This window comes from Corvus brachyrhynchos, unplaced genomic scaffold (assembly GCF_000691975.1).
Source record: "Corvus brachyrhynchos isolate BGI_N302 unplaced genomic scaffold, ASM69197v1 scaffold99, whole genome shotgun sequence".
NCBI lineage: Eukaryota > Metazoa > Chordata > Aves > Passeriformes > Corvidae > Corvus > Corvus brachyrhynchos.
The window spans coordinates 2,743,549-2,767,099 of record NW_008239778.1 but is presented as its reverse complement, the minus strand read 5'-3'; the positions used below and the strand labels follow the sequence as shown (position 1 = coordinate 2,767,099).

The window sequence follows — 23,551 nt, the reverse complement described above, 5'->3', positions numbered from 1 at the left end:
TGCATGAGCAGGGTGTGATTTGTTATAACAGGGAGAACAAGGTCCTCTGGCTCAGCTTGTCCTGTGGTAGTGGGCATGAATTTCAGTGTTCTTAGCTGTTTTATTAATGTGCACTTCCAGGTTAGAGAGATCAGGCATCTCTTCCAGGGTGCTTCCACACTCTGATCAGGCTTCTGCTTTGTCCTTTCTCATGCAGTTTGATGTGAGCAGTGCTTGTAATTTGCCTTGATGAATAGTGAAAAGGCATGCTTTATTCATAGCAAGTGCTTGGAGTCCATTCCTTAATGCTGGGTAGATTGATTTAAGTCTGAATGCAGAATGGAACTGGTATTTTTGGTTAATTTTCGGAGTTTGCTGTTTCCAAGGAGCTGAAAAGTGTCTCTGCTCCACCTGAATGCCACTGGATCTGTCTTCCATGCAGAATGATTATCACAGATGCAAGAGGGCAATATGAGATAGTTCCCACAGGTGGGACAGGTTCTTCTGTGGCACATCCTCTCAGCCACCCAAAGGAATAAAAGAGCAAAACCAATACAGCTTTCCTTGTGTTCATCCAAACATCTGCTTGCTTGCCTCATTGTTTATGGTGTTAACAGCATAAACTTCACAGCAGGGACCAGCATTTTCTCTGTGCAGCATCAGGCCCAGGTGATAGCAGTGTCTGAAGTGCCACAGTAATGGAAAATAAGCCTCCAGATCTGAATAAAAAAATGGCAGATGCTCTGGGGATGCTCAGAGCATTTTGTTATCTAAAGAGAAGTCTTTTTGACTCCAAAAACAGCATGTTGCTGGGCTGCCTTTGGTTCTGTGCCTGCCCAGTATCCCAGGGGAAGCCCCCTCCCCTCATCTCCAGGGCAATCCCTGCCCCTCACTGCCCTCCCTTACTTGCTCATGCCATGGCTGCAATGCCAAGGGATTTTCAAGGTTTTGCTGTGAGCTGGATAAAACCACCTGGATTCACTGAGGGTGTTTTGTGGTTACTGCAAAGTGCTGAGAGTCTCATTCCACTAAGGTCTTGTGGAGGAAATGAGACCCAGAGTCTTTAATATTCCATGCTCTTTAGGTATGAATAAATTTTTCCTTGCCCTGAAACCTTCTCCTGCTGTGAAATCCATTCCAATCTCTTTGTCTAAGACAATCAATCTCCTTCCTTTCCTCTCTCCTCCCATGCCCCAGCTTTTATTAACCTAGAAATGTGCTGACACTTCACCATCAAACTGGTTAGGGAGCTCTGCAGAGTATTTTTGCAAGTTGTCAGCATAGCTGCCTGCAAAAGAGGGGGAAGATGGCTCAGAGTTGCTCATCTTCTGGGGAATTTGGTTTTCCTAGCTGATGGCTTTCTTTAAAAGTGTCTGACAGCCCCGTCCATGTCCTCGTCTCTACCCGTTCCCCTCAAAAGGAAGGGCATCATTGTGTTTTAGTACATTTATTTTGGCAATGCTCCCTCCTGTATCACATCCCTGTCCCACCATGCACATGTACTGACTTGAGCCTCTCTGGAGCTGTCCCTTCCACTGTCATGTCCTGTGCAGTTCTCGTTCTACTTTCTTGGCGAGGAGCCCATGCCTCACGCTGAACCCCCTCCTGCTCCACTTCCCAGGAGGCTGAGCTATCCAACAGAGGAGTTGTTTAGTTCCTATGTGGAATTGCTGCAGTAACCTGAATTGGTGGCAGGTGTGGCTCCTCAGGGGCCTGAGTGAAGCCCCTGTGTTTTCCCAGAGCAGGTCCAGCTGACTGCATTATTTGGGATGGACTGAGCTGAAGCTTATTTGGACCTCACAGTTGATACCTTAAAGCAAAGTCATCCCAGCCACTCTTTATTTGCTGCCATTGAGAAACACCAGAAACATTTCCAGCAGCAACTTGGCTGTTCCAAAGTCCATGACCTCCTCTGAACTGCTCTGTGGCCCTGGTATCTCCCAGGCTGAGCAGTGCTGGTAGTTGGAAAGTTTGAGCCAAATAACATCAGCTCTCCTGATGTCTTCCAGCCTAACAGTACCTGGCTCTTCCTGCCCTGCACAGCCCCATCCCCTGGCTAGACAGTCCTGTGGAGATTCACCAGAGCCAAAGGATTTGTGGGGATCTGCTGAGTAGCTCCTGGAGGCTAGCAGGAAGCCAAGAGCTGGAACACAGGCCGGTGAGCTGGAGGGGGGTGGGAAAGCCTGTCCAGAAGGGACTCTGAAGGACCTCTGTTAAGTCTGAACAGCCACAGCATCACACAGTTGGGAACCTGACTGCAAAACGTGGAGCCTTAAAGGATGTGACTGGGAAAGGAACAAAACACCCTCTGTTGTGCCCCTGGGCTCTATGGCCTTGGGAATCCACATCCTCCTTGCCTTGTTCCTGTGCGCAGCTGGGAACACTGTTGGATGTCACTGGGACCAGCTGAAGCCAGTCAAGGACTAAGTGTGAACCAGCAAACTCTCAGAAGCAAAGGAGTTACTTTACTTTGGAAGCTGCAATGGAAACACCTCCTAGGCATTGGGGAGGGTGGTGCTGATGCTGATGAAAGCAGATTCCTGACATGAATACCAGCTGGAATGCAGCTGCTGCTTCATGTGAGAAGCTGGAAGCCTTTGGGTTCCCCATACCTCTCACAGGTGCTGGGAAGCAGCTGCTCCTTCCATAGTGCCAGGCAGGTCCTACATCCAGCTCTGCAGTGTGTTAAACCAAACATGCTCTGGTGATTGGGCTGGGCAGAGTCTCCTGTCAAATTAATTTGTTCTGGCTACAATTTTGTCTGCTTGGAAACTTGTCATTTTCTAGCCTTTCAAGACCACCTCCCAGAGAGCATGGGAATTGTAAGTATTTAGACATATAATAAGAATGATGTAATTAAAATCCTTAATTTTATTTTTCTTGTTTGAGTGTAATTCCTTTGATTTAAAGGGTGGTAGTAGCTAATTGGATTCTGGGCCAGACTTGCACAGGCAGCCAGGGGGAAGGGACTGCAAATGAGTCTAGCCAGGAAATTGCACATTTAAATATAGTTCTTGGTAGGGTCAGCAAAACACCCAAGGGACAAATTAAGAGTAAAATTTCTGCTGTAATGTGTTCATTTAGCTGCAGACATCATCTTAAGAAAAACAAGGAAGCTTGGGAGTGAGAGGAGCAAATATCAGGATAGATGTCCCATCTGCAGTGTTCTGCTGCAAGTCTCTCATAGGCAAGTGCATCCTTCTCCTGGCTCTGGGCTGTCTGGTACATTGGCTGATCCCAAGAAGAAACCACTGAAGGGATTTCGGGGTTTGTGGGTGTTAGTGGCTTCACTGGAGGATGGAAATCCATAGTTCACATAATGCTGTGGGGCTGCTACTGCTGTTACCAGCTTTGGCACAGATCACCTGGATCACACTGTTCATCAGGTGGAAGGGAGATGGGACCAGCCACCACCCATTGCATTGTTTGGGTTAATGGGGGACAGCTTTCCCTGTGAGGCTGCTGCCTTCTTCCCAAGTGGGCGGCTGGGATGGTGCATCCCACTCCCATGGGTACTGACCAGTTTCTCTGAACTGGCATTCAGGAGTGTGACTGGAGTCTGTGGCAGGAGGTGGATTCAGCCTGGAAAAAAAAGAATTCAGGGAATCGAAGCACTGGGTTTGTCCCTTTGGAAATCTGCAGCCTTGTGTTTTTCCTGTTGGGACCTGTGACCCTTTCACAGATGGACAAGGTCATTGTCCCTGCTGGGGACCTGTGTGAGGAGTAAGCAGTCAAAGCCCGGGATGCAGGACATGGAGCACATCTGGAGTAACCCCTGGCTGAAAGCCAGCACTGCTCTCAAGTTTGACTAACAACATGAATTTTTTAGCCCTGCTTATCTCTTGATTTAGGCATAGCTCAGCCCATGTACAGCAGAGCTCACCTACTCCTTGGTGGCACTTAGGGAACAGTCTGAGTTAGTCCTTGGCAAGTGTAATTTCCCCTTAAGGCTGATGTAAAGAAATGTTGCTGGTGATGGGAGATGCAGAAGAGCAGCTAGTTTTATGTTTCCCAGGACCTCAGACCCAGCTCTTGGTGCTCCCTCTTTCATTTTGACTGTGTCCCCAGGGGAAGGCCAGTGCTTAGGGAGGGAGGCAGAGCTTGTTGGGAATGAAGCCTGATCCCACACCCCTCCCCTCTCTGAAGGACTGCAGACCTGTTCACTCGAACTGGTAAGATTCCACAAAAGCTGGGGATCGTCCCACCTCTCCTGCAGTGTATCAGCTGGAGGGAGAGCTGCCTGGCCACTGGTCTGCAGGTGTGACCACTTGCATTGTGCATCGCTTGTTTTGTATATTCTAATTAAATTATTATTAATTATTTTCTCTTATTTTTCTATCCTATTAAACTGTTTTTAACTCACAAATTTTACGTTCTTTTCCCCTCAGTTCTCTCCCCCATTCCTGGAGAGGGGTCTGTGAGCAAGCAGCTGTGTGGTGTTTACCTGCCTGCCAAGCTAAACTACAACTTTTAAGCTCTATTTTTAAAGCCTGCTTTGATGCTAAGCTCTTTGAGCCAAAGCTTGCCTTTCTTACAGCATTAAGCACAGTGGGGCAGTGAGCTCTCTATTAATTGATGCTGTTGCCAGGCTATTGAAAAGTTGTAATAACGTGGCCAAATTTTTAAGTGTGGTCTGGGCTTTCCGCCTGGATGTCAAAAAGGGAAAGCTAATTACAGTGTGAACCAGGGAGAACAGGCTGGCTGGAAGGAAATGTCATTAAGGTTCTCCTCAGGTGCCAGGTCAGCCCATGTCAAATCACAGCTGCCTCAAACTCTAAATTTCTTCCTCCTTCAGTTAAACTGCTACCAAGTGATTTCTTGCAAGTGTAACCACCTTTTATAACAAGAGAATGAAAACTGGCTCTTTTCTTTACATACAAACAATAGAGGCTGGGCTGGGACTGCAGAAGCAAATAGAGGAGGGCAGTTTCTTCCCTGGCCCTGTAGCACTGTGCAGAGTGCCTGCGTTGGCTCCTGCTGACCCCAGGTTGTGGTCATGGGGCAGTGGGGGTGTGTGTGGTTTATCCTCTCTGACACCATGTGGAATTGGTGCTGGGATGCCTGCCTGAACTCCCCTGTTTGCCTGGCAGGTGTGGCACAAATAGTGCTTTCTGCACAGGGTTTGTCGTGCTGCGGAGCTCAATTCCCTACAGTGTTGTGGAGACTGAAAGAATAGCTTCAAATTGGTTGTAGACTAATTCAGAGATGTTCTGTCAAGGCTCCCTGAGTGACTGCTTGAAGCCAGGAGGTGCTGTCAGGAGGCCAAATGCTAAACTTTTCCTCATTATCATAACTATTTTTAAGCTCTTAGTTTCTGCAGCAGCACTCCTCCCAACATCCACTGCTGGCCGCTGTTAGAGACAGAAATCAGGGCAGGGTGGATACATGGCTTGACTCAGTATGGCTTTTCCTATAAATGGTCTGCTGGCTTGTTTTCTAGAAGCTCTTGACCTACATCTCAAACTTGGGGCTGGTTCAGGAAGGAACAGCAGTCACAGTTCCATAATGCACATGTGGGGAGAGTTTCATCTCTTGCAGCTCCCTCTCGGCATGGAAGGTCTTGGTGTCAGCCAGGACCAGGTAGGACTAGAACCGTGTAAATCAGTGCTTTCTGTAAAAAAATTAATTTATTTAATCTGTTTTCCTTCTGAAATGAGACCCTGTGTGAAAGACAAGCTGGATACCTGCTGTGCATCTCTGTCTGTCAGTCCCATCTCTCCCTCTGCCATCCATCTGCTTCTGGAGCTTTCGTCCTCCTGTACTCAAGTGTCTTGCTGTGGTTAGGGCTGCAAGGATTTGTTACAAGTTTTCAAGGAAATAGATGTCCAGGTAGAGGGGGAAGATGTTATGGTAAGGGAAAAGTGAGGGGCTCCAGTCATTACTTCTGCTCGTACCAGGAAAAGGTGGCTTATGCTGCTTCTCTTCACCTTCTCTCACCTTGATGGCTCTCTCCTGCCATCATTCTGGTGCCATTCTTTCCCTTTTCCTGCCCTTGATGCTTGGTCCTGGAGGATCCTTGTCCTGTGACCACTTCTGAGGCTGAGCAGGGACTGCTCTGATTCAGGGCTGGGCTGCTGGCCAAAATTTGGGTTATTTGGAGAAGCAATGGACAGTGATGGTGGGGTGTGTGAAGACCAAGCCTCAGAGCTACTGCGTGCTCTCCGTGGTGGAGCAGAGAGCTTGGGGGCACCTGGGAGGTCCAGAATACAGGTAGGTTGCCTGATCACAAATTATACAGAAACCTGAACCCTAAGAGAGCTTAGAACCCTTCACTGCACTGCCAGCAGGGCTCACTCGGCTCACTCACATGATGCCACATGGCCAAGCCATGGCTACACTAATTTAGTTGGTGTCACTTTTCATCCTCTAGGATGGCCCATCTGGGACTGCGGTCCTGAGGCTTTCTGAGACTGTTTTTCCCTTTAAAAGTTCACATGGGAGCTCCCACAGGATACAGAATTTGTAGTGCTCTCTTCAACACTTCATCATCTTCCTGCAGTGTTGAACCCTCTTGCACAGAGGGAGGAAGCTGCTGTGTTTTCTGGTCAGGGTGAACCAAAGAGTGCCAGATGAAGGCATAAATTTATCTCCATGTCTTAGATCACAAACCATTGAAGCAGTTGGTGGGATGTTTGCATGTTGGTAAGGAGTGGGCAAATGCAGTCTGACTCGAGTGCTGGCTAATAAAGAGTCTAGTACAGAAAATAAGATCCTCAGAGGAGATTTAATAACTGGGGAGAATAATTGTAAAGTACTTCAGAATATTAACCAATGGCTGAATGCATCTAATTAGCTTAATGAAGCTGGGTGGTTGGGTTCTTTTTTAATCAAACAGATGGGCAAAACATTATGCACAAAAAATGAGATCTGAATACAATTAGCGCATTTAATTAACAAATAAAAGAGAAAGGGTTTGTTTTTCAACTTGAGAAGTGAGCCCTTCTACTGCACCAAATACTCAAAAAGAGCCTCAAATGTCATGGTGTCTTGAAAGTCTTAGATAGTTATACTTATTATTTTCAATGACTTGGGTGTTTGAGATGGGGGGTCAGCCTGGGGCTGGCTGCACCTGCAGGCAGGTGAGCGGGTGCTGGAGGCAGCGATGCATCACCAACCCCACAGTGCTGCAGAGCCACGGAGCAATCCCTGGCTGCTGGTGTGGGCTGTCCCCAAGGGCAGGCTCAGAAGCAATAACACTGCTTAACCCTCTGCTCCAAAACCTTTTCCCTGCATGTTGGTGATCACCTCTGTTCTGCAGAAGGAGAAAGCCAGGACTCCCGAGTTAAGCAGGGTGTGAGGTCAAATGTATGGTGCTGGTCACGGTGTCCTCAGTGTTCAGGAGACCTGTGGAGCATTTCCCTGCTGGCCTGTGCTTGTGCCATCGTGTGTGCAATTGCTGCAGCCCCTGTGATGCTGCTGGCCCCAGTCAGGGACATCGATTCCCACCGCTGGTTTCACTGGCCTTGCTGCAGCGCAGGCTCCCGTCCCTGCTGGTGCCCAGTACAGACACAACTCCTCTGCTGTCTGTCTGGCCAGTTTTACTGGGCCACGGAGACCTGGTGCAAATCAATGCCTTCCCTCTCTGGCCAGGAGACTCCTCTCCATACAGGCCTTGAGTGCTTATGTAAGTGTGAAATACAGAGCTGTAATATCAGTCTTGCCAAGGCTGGGAGTGTTTGCTGCAGCCTAATAAGCTGAACAAGCCATTTTGATATTAAGCCTATAATAATAACACCTTGTAGCTAAAGAGTGTATTTTTCCCTATTGGTGGATTACTCAGCCCTTTTCTTTTGAGGCGGTGTTTAACAAAAGCAGAGACTTTCCCAGACTATGTTTAATTAAACACAGCTCGGAGATCTCTTAATTTCAGTGCTGTGATGATGTTGCTCTGCAGTCTCATCTCCAGGGCAGTTGGAAGTGGAACTTGTGCTCTGCCAGTGCATGGGCTGGGCAGGTCACTGTCCCCTTCCCAGAGGTACCTGCCCAGATGTGCCCAGTGGTGTGGGAATCACATTTGTACAGACCCACAGGCTCCAGCTGCTTTTGAAGCTGAGCAGGGGCTTGGTCTGAGCCGTGTGGCCCATGCAAGTGGCAACTCAGCCACCATGCTTTACACTACAACTAAGATTTGGGGTCCTAATTTCTACTTGCTTCCTTTCTTGGTTGCTGATGTAGCTATGGGAGTATTTTGAGTGCAATGGCCTGGTTATCAACAATTACATACAAAGTGAAAGCTTTAATTTGAAGGCTCCTCATTTCTGCCTTAGGAGGTATCTCTGAGCAGATGGTGATATGCTCTGGTTTTGCTTATTCTTGCAGATTATTTGCCAGATAATTTTTCTGAGTAATCCTTTGGCCCATAGACTGTTTATAAACCTGGAATCAGGTTTCGGGTAAAAACACTTGTGTTTGCAAATTTTAAAATCTGTTCCTGTGCTGGCTTGCTGATGTCACTGCGAGTGGGAGACTGTTCTCTGAGTGGCAAATGCCCTCTGCACCATGGGATGGGGCAGCTCCTAAGGCAGAACCTCCTTCCCAGTGACAGGATGGGAAGAAAAATGTTCGTGCCTCATTTGGGGCTTATTTTATTTTAAAGCATGATATGGCTGAAGTCCTAACCCCAGCATCAGTACTGTCATACTGAGCTCCCCTGAGGTCACATTGCTGTTTCAGGTGGCGTGGTAAGGAGGCACTTCTGCTGCCATGGAGTTTGTGTCTTGTGCAGGTGATGCTGCATAACCTGTGCAGAGCAGAAGTTGGGGGATTTGCCTGTATATGGCTGGGCAGGACTGTATATGGACTGGTAGCAGTACTGGTGGGGGCTCTGCGGCCACTGGCACAGCTCCCCCTGAAAAGTGCTGAAAGGCTGTGGTGATATTATTGTTGTTGTTATTATTATTGCTATTATTATTACTGTTATTATTACTGTCACTATTATCATTGTTGTTGTTATTGTTTCCCCCTCATCTCTTACCACCTCTATCTTTTAAAAAAAATCAGTCCCTTGGATGTCTCTGGAGAGCTGGCAGTGGTAACTGCCTGACTGATTTATTCTGGTGTTTTAACATTTACTGGATTTACATAACAGCCAAACAATCTGTTTCAGGAGTTTAATATAAACCCAGCTCTAGTGAGTCACATCCATGCTAGCAGTAATGCAAAGAGAGGCGGCTGGGGGAGTGAGGGGGTGACTTTTTCTGGGTTTCTGCATGGGAATATCTGGCTGCCTGAAATATCTCTGACACCTCATAGCTGAGTGATGCTGCCAGTTCTCCTCTGCCATCAGGGATTTGTTCTCAAACTTTGAAAGAGCAGTGGGTGCATCACATCAGTGCTTCCATTGAGGCTCCCAGCTGAGTCTGGGGGCTTTTCCAGAGCTCCCCAGGCACTGCTGTGTGTCCCTGGTACTGCACAGCCCCACTGTGTGTAAAATACCTTTACACGTATGTGCGTTCTTGAAGGAGGGAGTGTAGCTACGGGAGCAGCAAGATGAAGCCTGTAGAGATTTGCTGTTTGCCTTTTGAATTCAAAACCATGCAGCTTTTGTTTGTGCCAGACTTTGTGGGCCTGGTCCCCCAGACATGCAGATCAGAACAGCAGCAAGAGGGGTGTGGATGTGTGCCAGCATTTCCACCTGGGGTCTGGTGACCCATGTGCAGGTTCTGGGGACAGAGTTTGAGCCCAGCCAGGTGAGAGCTGGCCCTGTGCCCCTGGGCAGTCACAGCAAAATGTTGGAGCTGTTGGGGACTCTCTACCCGGGCAGAGCCAGGTGAGCAGGGCTTGTTCCTTGGGGACAGCAGGAGAGAGAGCCATCAGGAGAATTAACAGCAGGGGTTTCCCAAAGCAGGGTGTGTAACCTGTTGCCTCAGGTCCTGTCCAGGCCGTGTAACTTTGGGATTCCCTCAGTTCTCTCCTACAGTTGTATGAATGCAGCAAATCTCTGGAGCAGGTCTGCCATGGGCAGCCTGTCCCTTCCTGCTCCAGAGGCTCTGTCACCTCTGTACTGGTGGGGTTGGAATGTGGCTGAGGAAAGTGGGTCTCCAACTTGAGTTGTCACTTTTGAAAATCCCAAGCAAGATCCAGCAGGGTTGGAACAGCCTGGTTTGTGTTGCTGCCTGTGATTGAGGTTGGCTGTTCAGCTAAGCAAGCGCTTCTCTTGCTGCAGCTTATTTGAATTCTTGTCTTCAGAATGGAAAATAAATGCTGGTTGATGAGATCTATTACAGCACTAATTTTAGAGCATGCCAAACAGTAGGAAATTGTTTTCAATCTTCACTCTCATTTCTCCTTTATTTCACCCTTCCATTTGTGAAAATTGCCTTTGTCATTCTTCTAAGTGCCCAGTGATGTCCCGCTCACTGATATCTTCAGACATTCTCCTTCCAGCCCCGTTTTCTGATATTTCTTTGTTCAGCCACTTGACATTGCTGTTAGAAGAGCTCTTTCCAGGGCACAGGCAGCAGAGCAGTGTTGGCACGATGCAGGCACTGAGTGCTCAGGCAGCTGGTGCAAGATGCCAGCAGAGCCCCCTGCGAGCTGGGGGAGCAGGGAAGGCAGCACCACAGTGGAATTTCTTATCCTTGAGTGCCCAGGGCTTTGTAAGTCTTTCCAGACCCACCCCAGCCTGCTTTCTCGATGAGCAAGAGGGAAAATATTAATTTCCCTCTGGTCTGCTCAAGAGTTTAGGAAGCAGTCCCAAAGCTTCAGTGTTTGTCCTTGGCACTAATGAAAACCTGAGCCATTGCTCAAGAGGGTGGAGCAGGCAGCAAGTTAGGAATCAAAATGCTTGATCAATGCTGGAAGGAACAGTGGTGCACAAAGTCTAGATTTTTAGGACATAATTCCTCTTCATAGGTGGAAAGTCTCACTGGTTTGAGAAGAGCCTGGATGCCTAACTGGTGGTCTGCTCTGCAGCCTTCAGGGTGACTGCAGACACTAGTCCCTCCCTTAGCCCTGCTCCTGGCTCGCAGTGCTTAGCAGAACCTGACTGAGCTCCAGATTAAAGCTGGTGGCACGAGTTCAGTGGTTTCACCCTGAGGACTTTTCCGAGGCTCTCTGGGATACATTTCATGGGTTTGGCAACCACGTGTCCCTGGCAGCAGCTGCTGTGCCCATCAGCTCAGAGACGGTGCCTGCCCTGGAGGGCTTTGAAAATCCTCTCTCTCCTGCCCCCGGCTCCCTCATCCCTCCTGTCCCCTCACCTTCCTCTCATCCCTTGGCTGGTAGCCGACAGTGGCCTTATCCCTCAAAAAGAGCTGTCTCTTGCCCTGGCTTCTCGTGCTGGAGAGGGGTAAAAAACTCCCTACTCCTACCAATTACCATTCCATGCCTTTCCTGGGTGCACTCCAAGCCCTGTGGCTGCTCGAGGTGTCAGTCCCCAGGAATTCAGCTGGCAAATGTCTTCATAGTTTGTCTTTGTGAACATGGCTGAGATAAACCCTTTACTGAACTAAATACGGTAACAGCTAATCCCTTGGAGACACTCACCTGGGCCCTGCACAGTGAAAAGAGGCTTTGCTGCTCTGATTAACAACACTGGCAAGAACATTAGCTCATGGTTCTTTTTGGAAATGAAAAGCACCTCTCCAGGGGAATTGAAGGGATTAGGTACCAGCTGGAATATTAAGGTAGGTTTTTTGCACCTTTCTGATAAATTTGTACCTTAAAAGCCTGGTCAGCCCTGGTGGGATGGGTGATTTATGGCCGAGTGTCCCTTGGCTGTGGTGGAGAGGAGACTGAGGCCAGTGTGGGACCCAGGAGCTTCCCTGGGAGGACAGTGGTGGTGACAGCTCTTGGTCCTGACTGCCCGTGCTAGGGTGTCTTCAGGGCTCTGGGGCTCACTGTCAAATATTAAAACTGTCAGACTGACCAGCCCTCCACAAAGGGCTGAAGCTCATTTAAACCTTGCTAAGAGCTAAATGATACTGACCTTTTCCAGCCACTTAAAGCAAATGTTGAAGGCTGTGGAGAGTATTCCAGCTGTTTTGACAGCTCCGGTTTCCTTTTTTGGGGGAGATCTGCACTGATCTCTTTATTCTTATTTTTTAACACAACACTTTGTTTCAAAAACTTGAACTAGAAATTCCATCTACATTAAAAGCAAAGCTCCTGCACTTCAGTGAAAGTTGCTTGGACTGTGTTTTTGAGGTCAGGATTTTCTCTTGGTGCCGGTTTCCATGAAGGGTGCATGGGCCAGCTCTGCCTGGCAGGAGTGTGGCCTGACCAGTGAGCATCACATGTGACACTTGCTGAAGAGAGCTGTAGACCGGCAGCCCAACTGACTGAATGAATAAAAACAAGTGTATAAACTTTGTCTGTAAAGTAAGGTAAGACTGAGAAAAGTTTAAACACTTGCATTAAATATATTTTGTTCAGAGCAAATTTGAATGCTCAAGCTACTTCCAAAATTCTGTTACCTTCCAACTTGTCTTTCTCCTACAGAATTTTCTATTTTAAGTAAGTAGCACAGAGTTAGCTCAGAAGGGAAAAGATACAAGTCACTGTTTAAAGTGTGCTTTATTGGTTAGATATTTATGGGAGATACTCAGGAAATGAGTAAACACTTGAAAGTATATGTATTATTTATTATTGTAGCTGATTAATTACCACTTGAAACCTTTTGGTTGGTGTTATGGCTCTCTACAGTCTTCACCAAGCAATAGTTCAGCAGAGTCTAACATGGCATTTGTCCCAGTTAAACCCTGCAGGAGATGCAAGTGCTGCAGTTGGTTTCTGGACAATGGGAGTTTGAGCAGTGGAAGGTGACAGTGTGGCACTTGGTGCAAGCCCCAGGGGAAGTGAGAGAGATCTGCAAGTGGACAGGACCTGGGAGGTGCTTAGTGATGGCTCAGTCTTCCCAGCCCCAGCAAGAGAATTTGCTGGCCCCAGTTTGTGGTGAAGCAGCAAGGTGGGGTTAACGTGTCTGTCTGATGAAGCGATGACAGTCAGGAGTTTAAACTTGGCTCCCAAGCATTGGGCTGCCAGCAGGGCCTTCTGGAATGCTTGTTCACTGCTTCTACAGCAGTGATTTCTCCTCCAGGCTGGAATAGAGAAGTGCATGAAAAAACCAAGTGGCTCTTACCTGTCCCAGCCATGCAACTGCTTCTGAATCCACGGGCTCTCAGGGCACACTGCAGCAACCTGCTGGCTCCACGTGCTCCTTGGACCTGCTGTTAGATGTTGCTGTATGTGAAACCATGCACCAACATCTCTATTCCTGCCCAGGTTCCTGAGCTATGCCTGGAAAACCAATTCATGTGAAGCCCAGCTGTGAGCAAAGCACACATGCCATCCACCAGTGCTTCCTGAAGCAGTACATGTCCTTAAGCATTTGCTTAGCTTTAACAAGACTTAAGCATATGAAGCATGTGTTGAGATACTTACTTAGTTCTAATCTGCACATCTTGAAGAACAATACGATAAAATCACAGTGGAAGGGGTGGCAAGACTCCCTCTGCCTTCAGCAAAGTAGATGTCATGCTCAGTTGCAATGGGAGGAATCCCCTGTCCCTTGCTGTCACTGTTGAAACCAGAGGCCCTTGCCTCTGGCACTGGCCATCCCTGCAGGAATATGCTCATTTAAGCTTTCTACAAACAAAAGTTTGCAGGATGCTGCAATCAGAAAAGTTCCTCCATCAAATGACTCCTCTGTGGGAGAGGAGCGAGTGGGCCTGGAGAGGAATGGAAGAGTCATAAGAGAGATGTATGAAAATGCTTTTTATGGAATGAATAATTTTTGGTCTGGAGGCAGCAGCATTGTATTTAATTCTAATCTGGGGATTTTTTGGGGAGCGTGTGATTGACACCCAACGAGGGGTGCAGGATGCTGTTCCTCAGCAGGCTGTCATTCCCCTGCTCCATTTACCTGTCAGCTCTCCTGTGGAGACTTCTCACTCTGCATGCCATTAACCCATTTCCCACAGGACATCCCTGCAGCCTCTCCCGGGAGCCAGTGGCACACGAGGAGCCCATCCAGTTCTGGAGTTGTGCTGAGGCTCGTTTCTCTTGGCTGTACCTTTGGGGCACTGGTGAGCAGGAGCCTTCCTGTCCTAAGTCCATCTGTGGCTGTGCCTGGCCTCCCCAGCCCTGAGCTGGATGATGCTCTGTCTGCTCCAGGCTTGCTCCTGCCAACACAGTGTCCTTTTCCTTACTTTGCATGTGGTCATCCCTGGTTCCCCCCTGTCCCTGACATGGCTTCATCTCCCTGGGTAAGGACTGGCTCTTGCTGTACCTGGGTTGGGGCCCTGCCCTGCAGCAGCGTGGGGGCCCTGCACAGCATCGCACCCAGACTCTGCTGGATCAGGAAAGGTGTTGCTGGCACTGGGGCTCTGTTTTCTCCCATACTGGTAGTCCTACCCTTATAAAAAGGGCCATTAAGAGTTTTGTTTTACTGCAGTATAAACTTCAGCCAACTCCTTCCTCTTGTCCTGTCCCCTTAATTAAGAGTGTGTATATTAAATGATGTGAGCCTGAGCAGAGTCTCATTGCAAAGTAAACAGGACCGTGGGACTTAGGCGGGTCTTTTGTTACTGCTGTACAGGGCTTATGCTAATAACAGCTGCAGAGACTGAACCCAATCCCTCATGAGCTTTCCAAGAGTCTGATTAATCTGTTTACCAATGGATCTGGGTTTTTGTTTTGATCTTTTTCATAGGAGTTAAATATTTGTCCCTTTCAGAGTAGCTGTGGATCATATAAGCACAGCAGTATTGTTTTCCTAATTGGCTTCAGGTTTATCTCTATCTATTATGTTTAAGGGCTTACAAGATGCACCCGTCACCATGGCATCAAAATGCTTCCTATGCCAAAAATACTTGATAAAAACATACCTGTATGTGTGCACACACTTTTTTTGGTCTGTTGGGAAGTGCAAAGACATTCTGATGGAAGATCATGTTTTTGCATGATTGTATTCTCCAAATAGTCAACTTTGCAAATTGTGCTCTTCTGCCCATGCTGGCTCTGGTCCACGTGCCATTGGAGAGAGATGTCTTTCCAATGAGCTTTGGGCCAGCCCTTGTACAAGCAGAACTTTGCATTTATATTGTTGATGGTTCATACTGGGTGATGGCACTGGTGCTGTACAAGGACAGGGTCAGTGACAGACTCAAACTTATTGTCTAAAAGTCAAGATATAGCAAAGGGAGGAGAGAAGGGTGGGGAAGAGCACAAATCTTTAGCCAGACTAGTCTCCCCTGGGCAGACCACAAATGCTTGGGCCTGCTTTGACTTTCTGAAAAATACAGCAGCAGTATGGGGAAGCAGAACATTTAAAGTGAAGATGCAGATGTTGAAGGTAACAGGATTTAAAGACTGCGTGGCACAAAATACAAGAAATGTTCCAGTATTTTTAGCAGAAGCTTCTTCCTCTCTTGATTCTACCTTTACTTGAATGCACTCAGTGATTTCTTTTCATGTGTGAATGCTTGTAAAAATGGAGCTCCCTAAACAGAGGTGAAATGTTTATATGAGTTAATGACTTCAGAGAGCTCTGGTTGTTTATAACAGATTGGCAATGAAGTTGCCTTGGCTGCAGTCAGTGCTCCTCCATGGAGCAGATCCAGTGCCGGCAGTGGGACAGGATGGTGGTGACTGCACACAGGTCTCCCCTTGGGGAGCTTTCTCATTATGAACTTCACTAATGTGCTTATGGTGGGGTGGGAAGGAGCCTTCCCAGGGGCTGAGAAATCTGTGTGAAGTGTGTAACCTCTCTGGGATTTGTGCCGAGTGAAACCCTTAGCCTGAAATGGGGGGCTTTTAATTGATGGTCTTTATAAAGTGTTTTACCCTGGGTGTTTTTCTGCTGCTTCTTTGCTTCCCTCTGAATTGAGTGGCCAGGAAAGAGCTGTGGTGTTGTGTTGCTGGTTACCTCGGGGGCAGTCCTGCCTTGTCCATGGGCTGGATGCAAGCAGCTGAGGAAGGGTTTGCAGAGGTGAGACTGTCCTTAGGCCTCTGTAGAGAACCCCCAGAGAAAGGAAAACAGTAAGCTCCTTTCTACCTGCCTCTCTTTCTCCCCAAGGTACAGCTATTTGTCTGCTCAGAGGATCTGTCTGTCCTTGAATGCCTTTTTCACCAGTGCCAGAGGCATAAGTTCAAAGTGCCATGGCACCATGCTGGTCTGCAGTCCTCCAGCAGCCAGCAAGCGATGCCCAGGGGAGCTGGAGGAGGCCAGTGAAGTCTTGCTGCCCCGTCAAGTGCTTGGGAGAGTGGCTGGACAGAGGCAGACACATGGAGCAGTTATCCCAGCAGGGAGCAGACAGATCTCATGATGCTATGAGCACAGCAGAGAAGCTGGTAATTTTATTTGGAAGGATGCCTTTAGCGTGAGAGAGAGGGGGATGCATTTGCCTCAGTGTGAAGTGGATTTGTGATGGAGCTGCTTCTCAAAGGCTGTCGGGTTTTCCTCCCTCCTGAAAACTTTGTTGGTGCATCCAACCCGATGGCCATGGAGAGCAGTGCATGAGGATGTGCTGGTGGGATCGCAGCTCTTCCCTTTATCCTGTGTGCACAAATGTCAGGGAAGGTGTGTGTGAGTGCATGTGCCATCCTGGGAGCAGCTGAGCTGTGGTCACAGCTGAGCTGTCAGTCTGAGGACCTCCATCCAAACCCTCTGGGGGTGAATGTCAACCCACCTACAACTTCAGAGGTGTTTGCTGTAATGGTGCTGAAAACCAGCTTATCCTGTGTCAGTCTTGTACCTGCACCTGCAGGCAGCTGTACACGTCAAGTGCTTGGGAGAGTGGCTGGACAGAGGCAGACACATGGAGCAGTTATCCCAGCAGGGAGCAGACAGATCTCATGATGCTATGAGCACAGCAGAGAAGCTGGTAATTTTATTTGGAAGGATGCCTTTAGCGTGAGAGAGAGGGGGATGCATTTGCCTCAGTGTGAAGTGGATTTGTGATGGAGCTGCTTCTCAAAGGCTGTCGGGTTTTCCTCCCTCCTGAAAACTTTGTTGGTGCATCCAACCCGATGGCCATGGAGAGCAGTGCATGAGGATGTGCTGGTGGGATCGCAGCTCTTCCCTTTATCCTGTGTGCACAAATGTCAGGGAAGGTGTGTGTGAGTGCATGTGCCATCCTGGGAGCAGCTGAGCTGTGGTCACAGCTGAGCTGTCAGTCTGAGGACCTCCATCCAAACCCTCTGGGGGTGAATGTCAACCCACCTACAACTTCAGAGGTGTTTGCTGTAATGGTGCTGAAAACCAGCTTATCCTGTGTCAGTCTTGTACCTGCACCTGCAGGCAGCTGTGAGGAGCCTTTGTGGAAGTTTTCAGCCTTTTCATCCTTCTCCATCAGTGCTGGCAGCTGCTGCTCTTTGTGGTAACATCAAAGTTTTTCTGGGCTGTGTAAGTCTCTTCATCCTCAGGCCAGCCTGTTGCGAGGGCGTTCTTCCATTCGGCTTCCAGAGGTGGGTTGTTTTCCCTTTTAGTAGATTATTTTGTGGTGAGCTTGGAAGTTCTTGGAGGGAAGTGGGATGTAAGAAGGTGGTCAGGAGCCATGGGCAGACATGGTCTGATGTTTCAGGCAAGGAAGATCACCAGCACAGCAGCTGTGGAGACAAGGCTGACTGTGTTTATGGGATTTAGTCCTGTTATTTGACCTCAGTTTGTGAGAGGTTGAGTTGTGGTCACTGGATTCAGTGCAAAGGGATGAAAAGTTTTCCTCAGTGCCAAAGGGAATAATGAAGGCAGAGGGGCCTTGGCTCCGTGGAGGAAGCAGGTGGGTGGTGGTTACTGTTAATACATAGTCCAGCAGAGGCAAATTGCAAATTCACACCCTGGTGAGAAATCTCTATTCTTTTACCCTTGTCTGTGTAAAGGCAGATGCTCACAGGGCTGGCCATTCAGGTGAAAACTCTGGCTGTGTTCTCCTGTGAGTCTGTTGAAAGATTCAGAAAACCTAAAGCTGTGGAAATGCAGTGTCAAGACACTGGTTGTAGTGCAATGCCAGTGGAATGGTACGGAACAACTTAAATTAGTCCTTTGAAGTTATTCCACTTACAAGCGTACTTTTTGTGCTGTGCTGATGGAACACAGAGAAATCAGCAGCCCTGCAGAAAGGCTGTGCAGTGGGCTATAAAACAGACTGAACAGATTCATCATTTCAGGGGGTGCCCAGGCTGCCTTTTGGGTGCATCACTGCTGCTGTGCTTGGGGATGAGGTGTGAGGGGCCTTCAGAGGGCAGACCAGACCTGCTCACTGATTTTAGGAAATCCTCACCAGGATTTTCGGAAGAGGGCAGGGGAACATCAGCCACAGATCTCCTGTTGGATCTTAAGCTAGCATTTCAAAGGCATCAAGGTGTCTGTTGGGGTCTGTTAAGAAGGATTCATGGGGATTACATCTTCTCCCCAGCATTGTTTCCCTGCCTGTGAATGTATCCCACAGGGTGTTTGTGAAGACGAGCAAATTTGCTTTGTGAGGTGCTCATATTCCTTCAGAATAGATATTTAAGATATTAAGGGAGAGATATCTAAGCCCCATAAGTGGTTTAACTTAATGCTTTTGCAGCTTCATGTGAGAGCTTTTGGGAGAGTAACAGGAGGGCGTTGAAAGCGTTCAGCTGTGGTCCTGGCACTGCCTGCACGGAGCCCTGCTGGCATCCTGCTGCCAGGAGCAGGGCTTGTGTTTGCCTGTGCAGGGCTGCTGAGCTGCACCACTGGCTGGTGCCAGTACACTTTAACTCAGGAGCTGAGGCTAGAGGCATCTCCAAAGATGACTTTCAGAGCACTGTATATGCAGACTCGCCATGTGATTTTGCTCTGCTGGTTCAGCACAGGGTTTCCTGGCGGTGCTCTGTCTATCATAGCGTGACAAGATCAGCTGCAATTACCCTGGTGTTGGAAACAAGAGCTTCTTCCTGGCCTTGGAGTGCTGCTGCATTAATGTATGAAATGGATAAATGATTTAGGTAATGCAGTGACTTGGATGTGGTCATGGATTGAATAAGATTTCCAGAGCCAATGTGCTTACTCATCAGATGATTCATGTCTTAGTCACTTTTAGAATAAGTGAGTCTCTTTGGGTGCTTCCAGAATGGGATGGGTGGAGATGAGCTGAAAATTTCCACCCCTTCCTTTGATAATTTTTTTAATAGCATCTAGAACATGATGGAATGGTTTATCAGACAGGAGAGGAAACAGCTCTGTCTTGCATGTGCAGTGTATCCCAGGAGATTTGCCTGAATTCCACAGCAATGCGAGACTTTAATTTTGCTGTTTGCTTACTGGTCAGGCAGAGTGATCTCAGGCTTTAGATTAGACTTCTCAAGCTTTGTTCTCAGCCTACTCTAGTGAGTCCCTTTTGTGGGTAGGTGCAAGTCTGAGCCTATTCTCAAACTCCTGTGCCACCAGCAGTGAGTAAAAGCACCCTCAGATGGAAGCTGTCCCCGTGACACAGTCAACATTGCTGTGCAAATAAAACCCTGTTCTCAACTTTTATTTATATGTAATTATATTTTTTCTATTACCAAAATATTGATGAAATTGAGTTATGATTGTTCAGAAGCATGCACATGTATAAGCAAGGGAATAGCATATATGAGAGCCTAGGGAAATTCCTCTGTAATCCACTCTAAGCTTTATATAGCAAGTAAACCTATTGGGTTTTTCTTCTTCTTTCTAATCTTGCATCTCTCTGATCTCACAGTCATCCGGCAACAAGCACAATGATCAGGAATTGGATCAATTCCTGATCTAATTCCTGATTAATGTAGGTTCCTGGTGGATCGGTTGAGCTCAGTGGCACAGTGTGATCTCTGCATCGTACTCGACCCATGTGGCTGGGCTGCAGCCTAAGTGGGAGAGTCATGAAGGGAGTGACATGGGGTTTTGCTGCTGGCTGAGGCATAGGCTTTGCTAAGCTGGATGTGGCTAAACTCACTGCTTCAAATGTTGAAAGTGGGAGTGCACTGACTGTCAGGATCAGGTCTGAAAGCATGAGCCCAGTTTTGGGTTGTGTCAGGAATGATGATGTAGTGTTGTTACAAAAACCATGCTGGTGTTAGATCTACTCTTTAAAAGGTGTGTTCATTATAGGAAGAGTACAAAGGCACATGAAATAGGCAGAGGTTGGCAGTCAGAAATTTGGGATTCTCTCACTGACCATTAAGGTGGTGTCTGGGTGACCCTGAGCAGCAGTGTCTCTTCCTAACTCCTCTGTGTAACTGTGGTTTTGGCCCTTGGTGAGTTGGCACTGTCTGTAAAACACAGGTCACAGCAGGTGACAGGCACTAGAGAAATCTATTAGGCAAGATTTTCAAAAACAGGTGAAGATTTGGGTTTTATTTTTAAACAGAACTGGTGAAAGGAAGGCTAAAAATAGTTCTCCTATGGGTGTCTTTTGTCAGGTAATAGAGAATAATTCACAGGCTTGTAGGTTTTCGGTTTTCTGTAGTTGTCTGTGCTAGATCTCCTGGGTCACAGGTGTGGAGGATTTTATCAACAGTTCCTCTCAGAGAATTCAAGTCAAGAGGAATCTATCACTTCCTCAAGAAGTTTTCTAGTTTGCTTTGTCTCTTAATTGCAGAAGAAGGGGGTTTTTGTGTTCTAAAATGTTTTTAAAATTTACCTAACTAATTTACCAATTGTTGCTAGCCTCAAAGACAAAAGAATGGCACTGATACATTATGATATTATAATAATAGTAATAATAATCGTAGTTATAGTAATAATGTTAATGTTTTGCTGTTGTTACTGCACAAAAAGCCCTTCTAGATGAGGATAGTTCAAAAGCTGCCTCCAAGTGAGTCACCTCTCCTCAGTGGCACACTGTGTGCTGCAGTGTGCACCCGTGAAGGGAAGAAAGATGGATGGAGGTAGACCCCACCCAAGAGGATGGATGCAATGACAATTATTTCTGATACTGCCTTGACAAGAGCCCTGCTAGCCTAAGAAAATGCAAATGTGGAAGAAAATGTTGTTGTCCTCCTCTCCTCCTGGGAAAGGAGTCCTGGGATGGCTCCCAGAGTAACTGGGCAGCTCTCTTTGAGACACGTGTGAAACACATTTACCCAGACACTCCTGTGAGCATTTCCACATTTTTTAGGCTGAGATTTTCTGTGTTGTTCACACTTTGGCACATGTGTGATCATCCCTTCTGATGTCCTGAGACCACAGTTCAAGTTCAAGAATGTGTTTAAGTGTTTTGCTGGGGTAGAGCCAACGTCTCCATCGCAGAGAGGAGCAGTATGTTGGGAAACTCAGTGGCTGCATACAGACTAATTGTTCTGGGATGCAACCTGGAAGGTGCTGAGCACGCTGGCTGGCAGCCAGCAAGGCTTTTAAACACATGCTTTGCTTCATTTTTTCACGTTGTTGCCAGTCTTGTTCTTTGATTTCTTTTCCCATAGCAACTGGAGAAGGGTATCTGAGTAGCCAGAGCAGTGCAATTAATTTGCCAGCAACACCCCGACCTGTATCACAGGGATGTCTTCCAGGATATGGGATACAGCTGTTGGGATCAGGTATTGCTGCCAGTCCCCAAGTCAATTGGCTTCAGAGTCTTCCTTCTTTGCTCTCTTCCTGGGCATGGGGCAGGCCAGGCTGTGTGAATGATGCTCAAAACTACATTTGTAAACCACATCCCATCTTTCCACATGTCTTTGCTTGCTATTAAATTGCACAGATCATATTTCTTTACCACCCTTTCCTCTTAAACTGTGTTTGCCTTTCCCCTGCCTTGAAAATTTTAGCAGCAAACAGCCAAATGCAGGTTTTATTTGGAAGTGGTATCAGCTGCAGTGGAGCCCAGGGCAGGGAAGAGAGGAGGCTGAAAATCCTGTGGAGGTTGGTGGCTTCTAACTCTTCTTTTGAAGGTTTTGGCTTTGCCTGCTGTGAGCAGGAGGAGGGTGCTGCAGCCCAGGTTGGAGGCTGGAAGGAGCTTTGATTGTGCAGGGAGATGGTCCCGAGTGTGCTGCCATCGGTACTGGCTGCGTCTCTTCCGTCCTTGTGTCTGCAGCTCCCACAGCTCCGTGTGCCTCACTGGGCCATGCAAGGCAGGACTAAACCCTGGCTTGTCAAAAACTGTCTGGACACCTCTTTGTCAGCAGATTTACTCCCCGTTCTGCTCCTGCACTTGCTGACTTGGTGACCAGAAACCTGCCTTCTTCCTCTGCTCCTTTGCAGAAATGATGTGGCTTTGCACCATTTCTGATGCTTGAGAAAGAACCCAGCTGATCAAGTACAATGCACAGTACTTGTCCTGAGCCACAAGAACAGGGGCATGGCTTTGGTGTCCCAGGGCAGCCTGGAGCCCCAGCCTGGGCAGCCTGCGTTCCGCCCATTCACTGGGGTGAAATTAGGGTGCCCCAGGGTGGCATTTTCACACTCGTGTTTTAACTAAAGCTGCACCTGGGAACTGTTGTTGGTCCTTTGGTGCTGTAAAGCCTTTTTCACTCTGACAAATGCTGAGTTGTCATCAGCCTGAATTTCAGGGATAGCACTGCAGTGACTCAAAAGAACAGCTTTCTCCCCAGCAGCCTTTGCCTGGATAATCTCCAGTCATTGACCTCGGGGCTTTGAAAGTGCATTTAGGCTTAAAGAGCTAAAGCGTAAGGCTTCAAAGGAAGTGGGAAGCCTGCTACCCGTTACATTTCCAAGTGTGGGTTGTGTGTGCATGACAAGGGTAATTATCGGGGTGTACCTGCTTCTGACTCCCGTGGGATCTGTTGTTCATCCCCCAGAGCCTGTTCCCTCTGTATGGAGCCTCTCTGCTGCTGCTGCCGCCTTTGATATTGTGCAGGTTATCTGAGGACATGTTTTCAAGTCCTGGGGTTTCTAAACATGTGAGGATTATCAGAAGATGGGAGTTATCCATGTGGAAATAGAACAGATACTTTGAGCTCTGAATTTGAAGTCCATTTGTCTTGTGGTACAGAGTTCACTGGTTTTGCCTTGCCCTGTGCAGTTCTGTGCTTTGCCCTTTGCCTGGGGCTATGCAGATCGGCTGAGTTGATGAAGACCTTCAGCCCATGGACATTTAGAGATGGATGCTGGGATAATTTCCCTGGTTAAAACTCTTTGCAGAGCTCACCTTGAAGAGAAATCTCTACCCGTATTTGAGCTGCTGGGAAGAAGAAAGCCTGCAGTGTTCTGTGCTTACACTTTTATTGTAGATTTGCAGTCCTGGAACAGGTGGAAACTAATGTTTTTAAAATGCTGAAAAGACTTTTCACTGCAGCTGGCTTACAGAACTAAGGAACTTGATATATCCCCTGAAATACCTCCAGATCTCTCAAAGGCAGCTGAAAGCTTTCTCCTTATCTGGGAGGGAGATAAACCTTTAAGACCTGACACGTATAAATGTGAACTTGTTCTGCCTGGTGGCTTGTTCGGTTGGTTGTAGATGCTTTTTAAACAATTGTTTAAACAGTGCTGGTCGGTGCTGTGAGATCTGAGCCTGGCAAAGGTGTTTGATGCGGAATTCTTTTGCTGTGTTGATGATCTGTATGTGTCCTTTCCCAGATCCCACTATGCTGCTTTAAACAGAACGACCAGCTTTGTTCTGCAGTGGTCTGTTTTCTGTCATTGAATTCTTATATATTGAGCAGCAGCAGGCATTCTGGGAGCACC

At 47.7% G+C, this 23,551-nt stretch overlaps 1 protein-coding gene across 2 annotated transcripts in view; it reads left to right on the top strand.

Annotated features, from left to right (window-relative positions):
• The first annotated feature begins 1,051 nt into the window (after positions 1-1,051).
• CAMKK1 (calcium/calmodulin dependent protein kinase kinase 1) overlaps positions 1,052-23,551 on the top strand; it is an 87,386-nt gene continuing 64,886 nt past the window's right edge. Inside the window, exon 1 of one of the 2 annotated variants that reach the window (XM_017743036.1) lies at positions 1,052-2,801. The gene's annotated coding sequence lies outside the window, so the exon portion shown is untranslated. Of the gene's footprint in view, positions 2,802-11,509; positions 11,607-23,551 lie in introns of those variants that run through there. The other variant, XM_017743035.1, reaches the window with a different exon arrangement.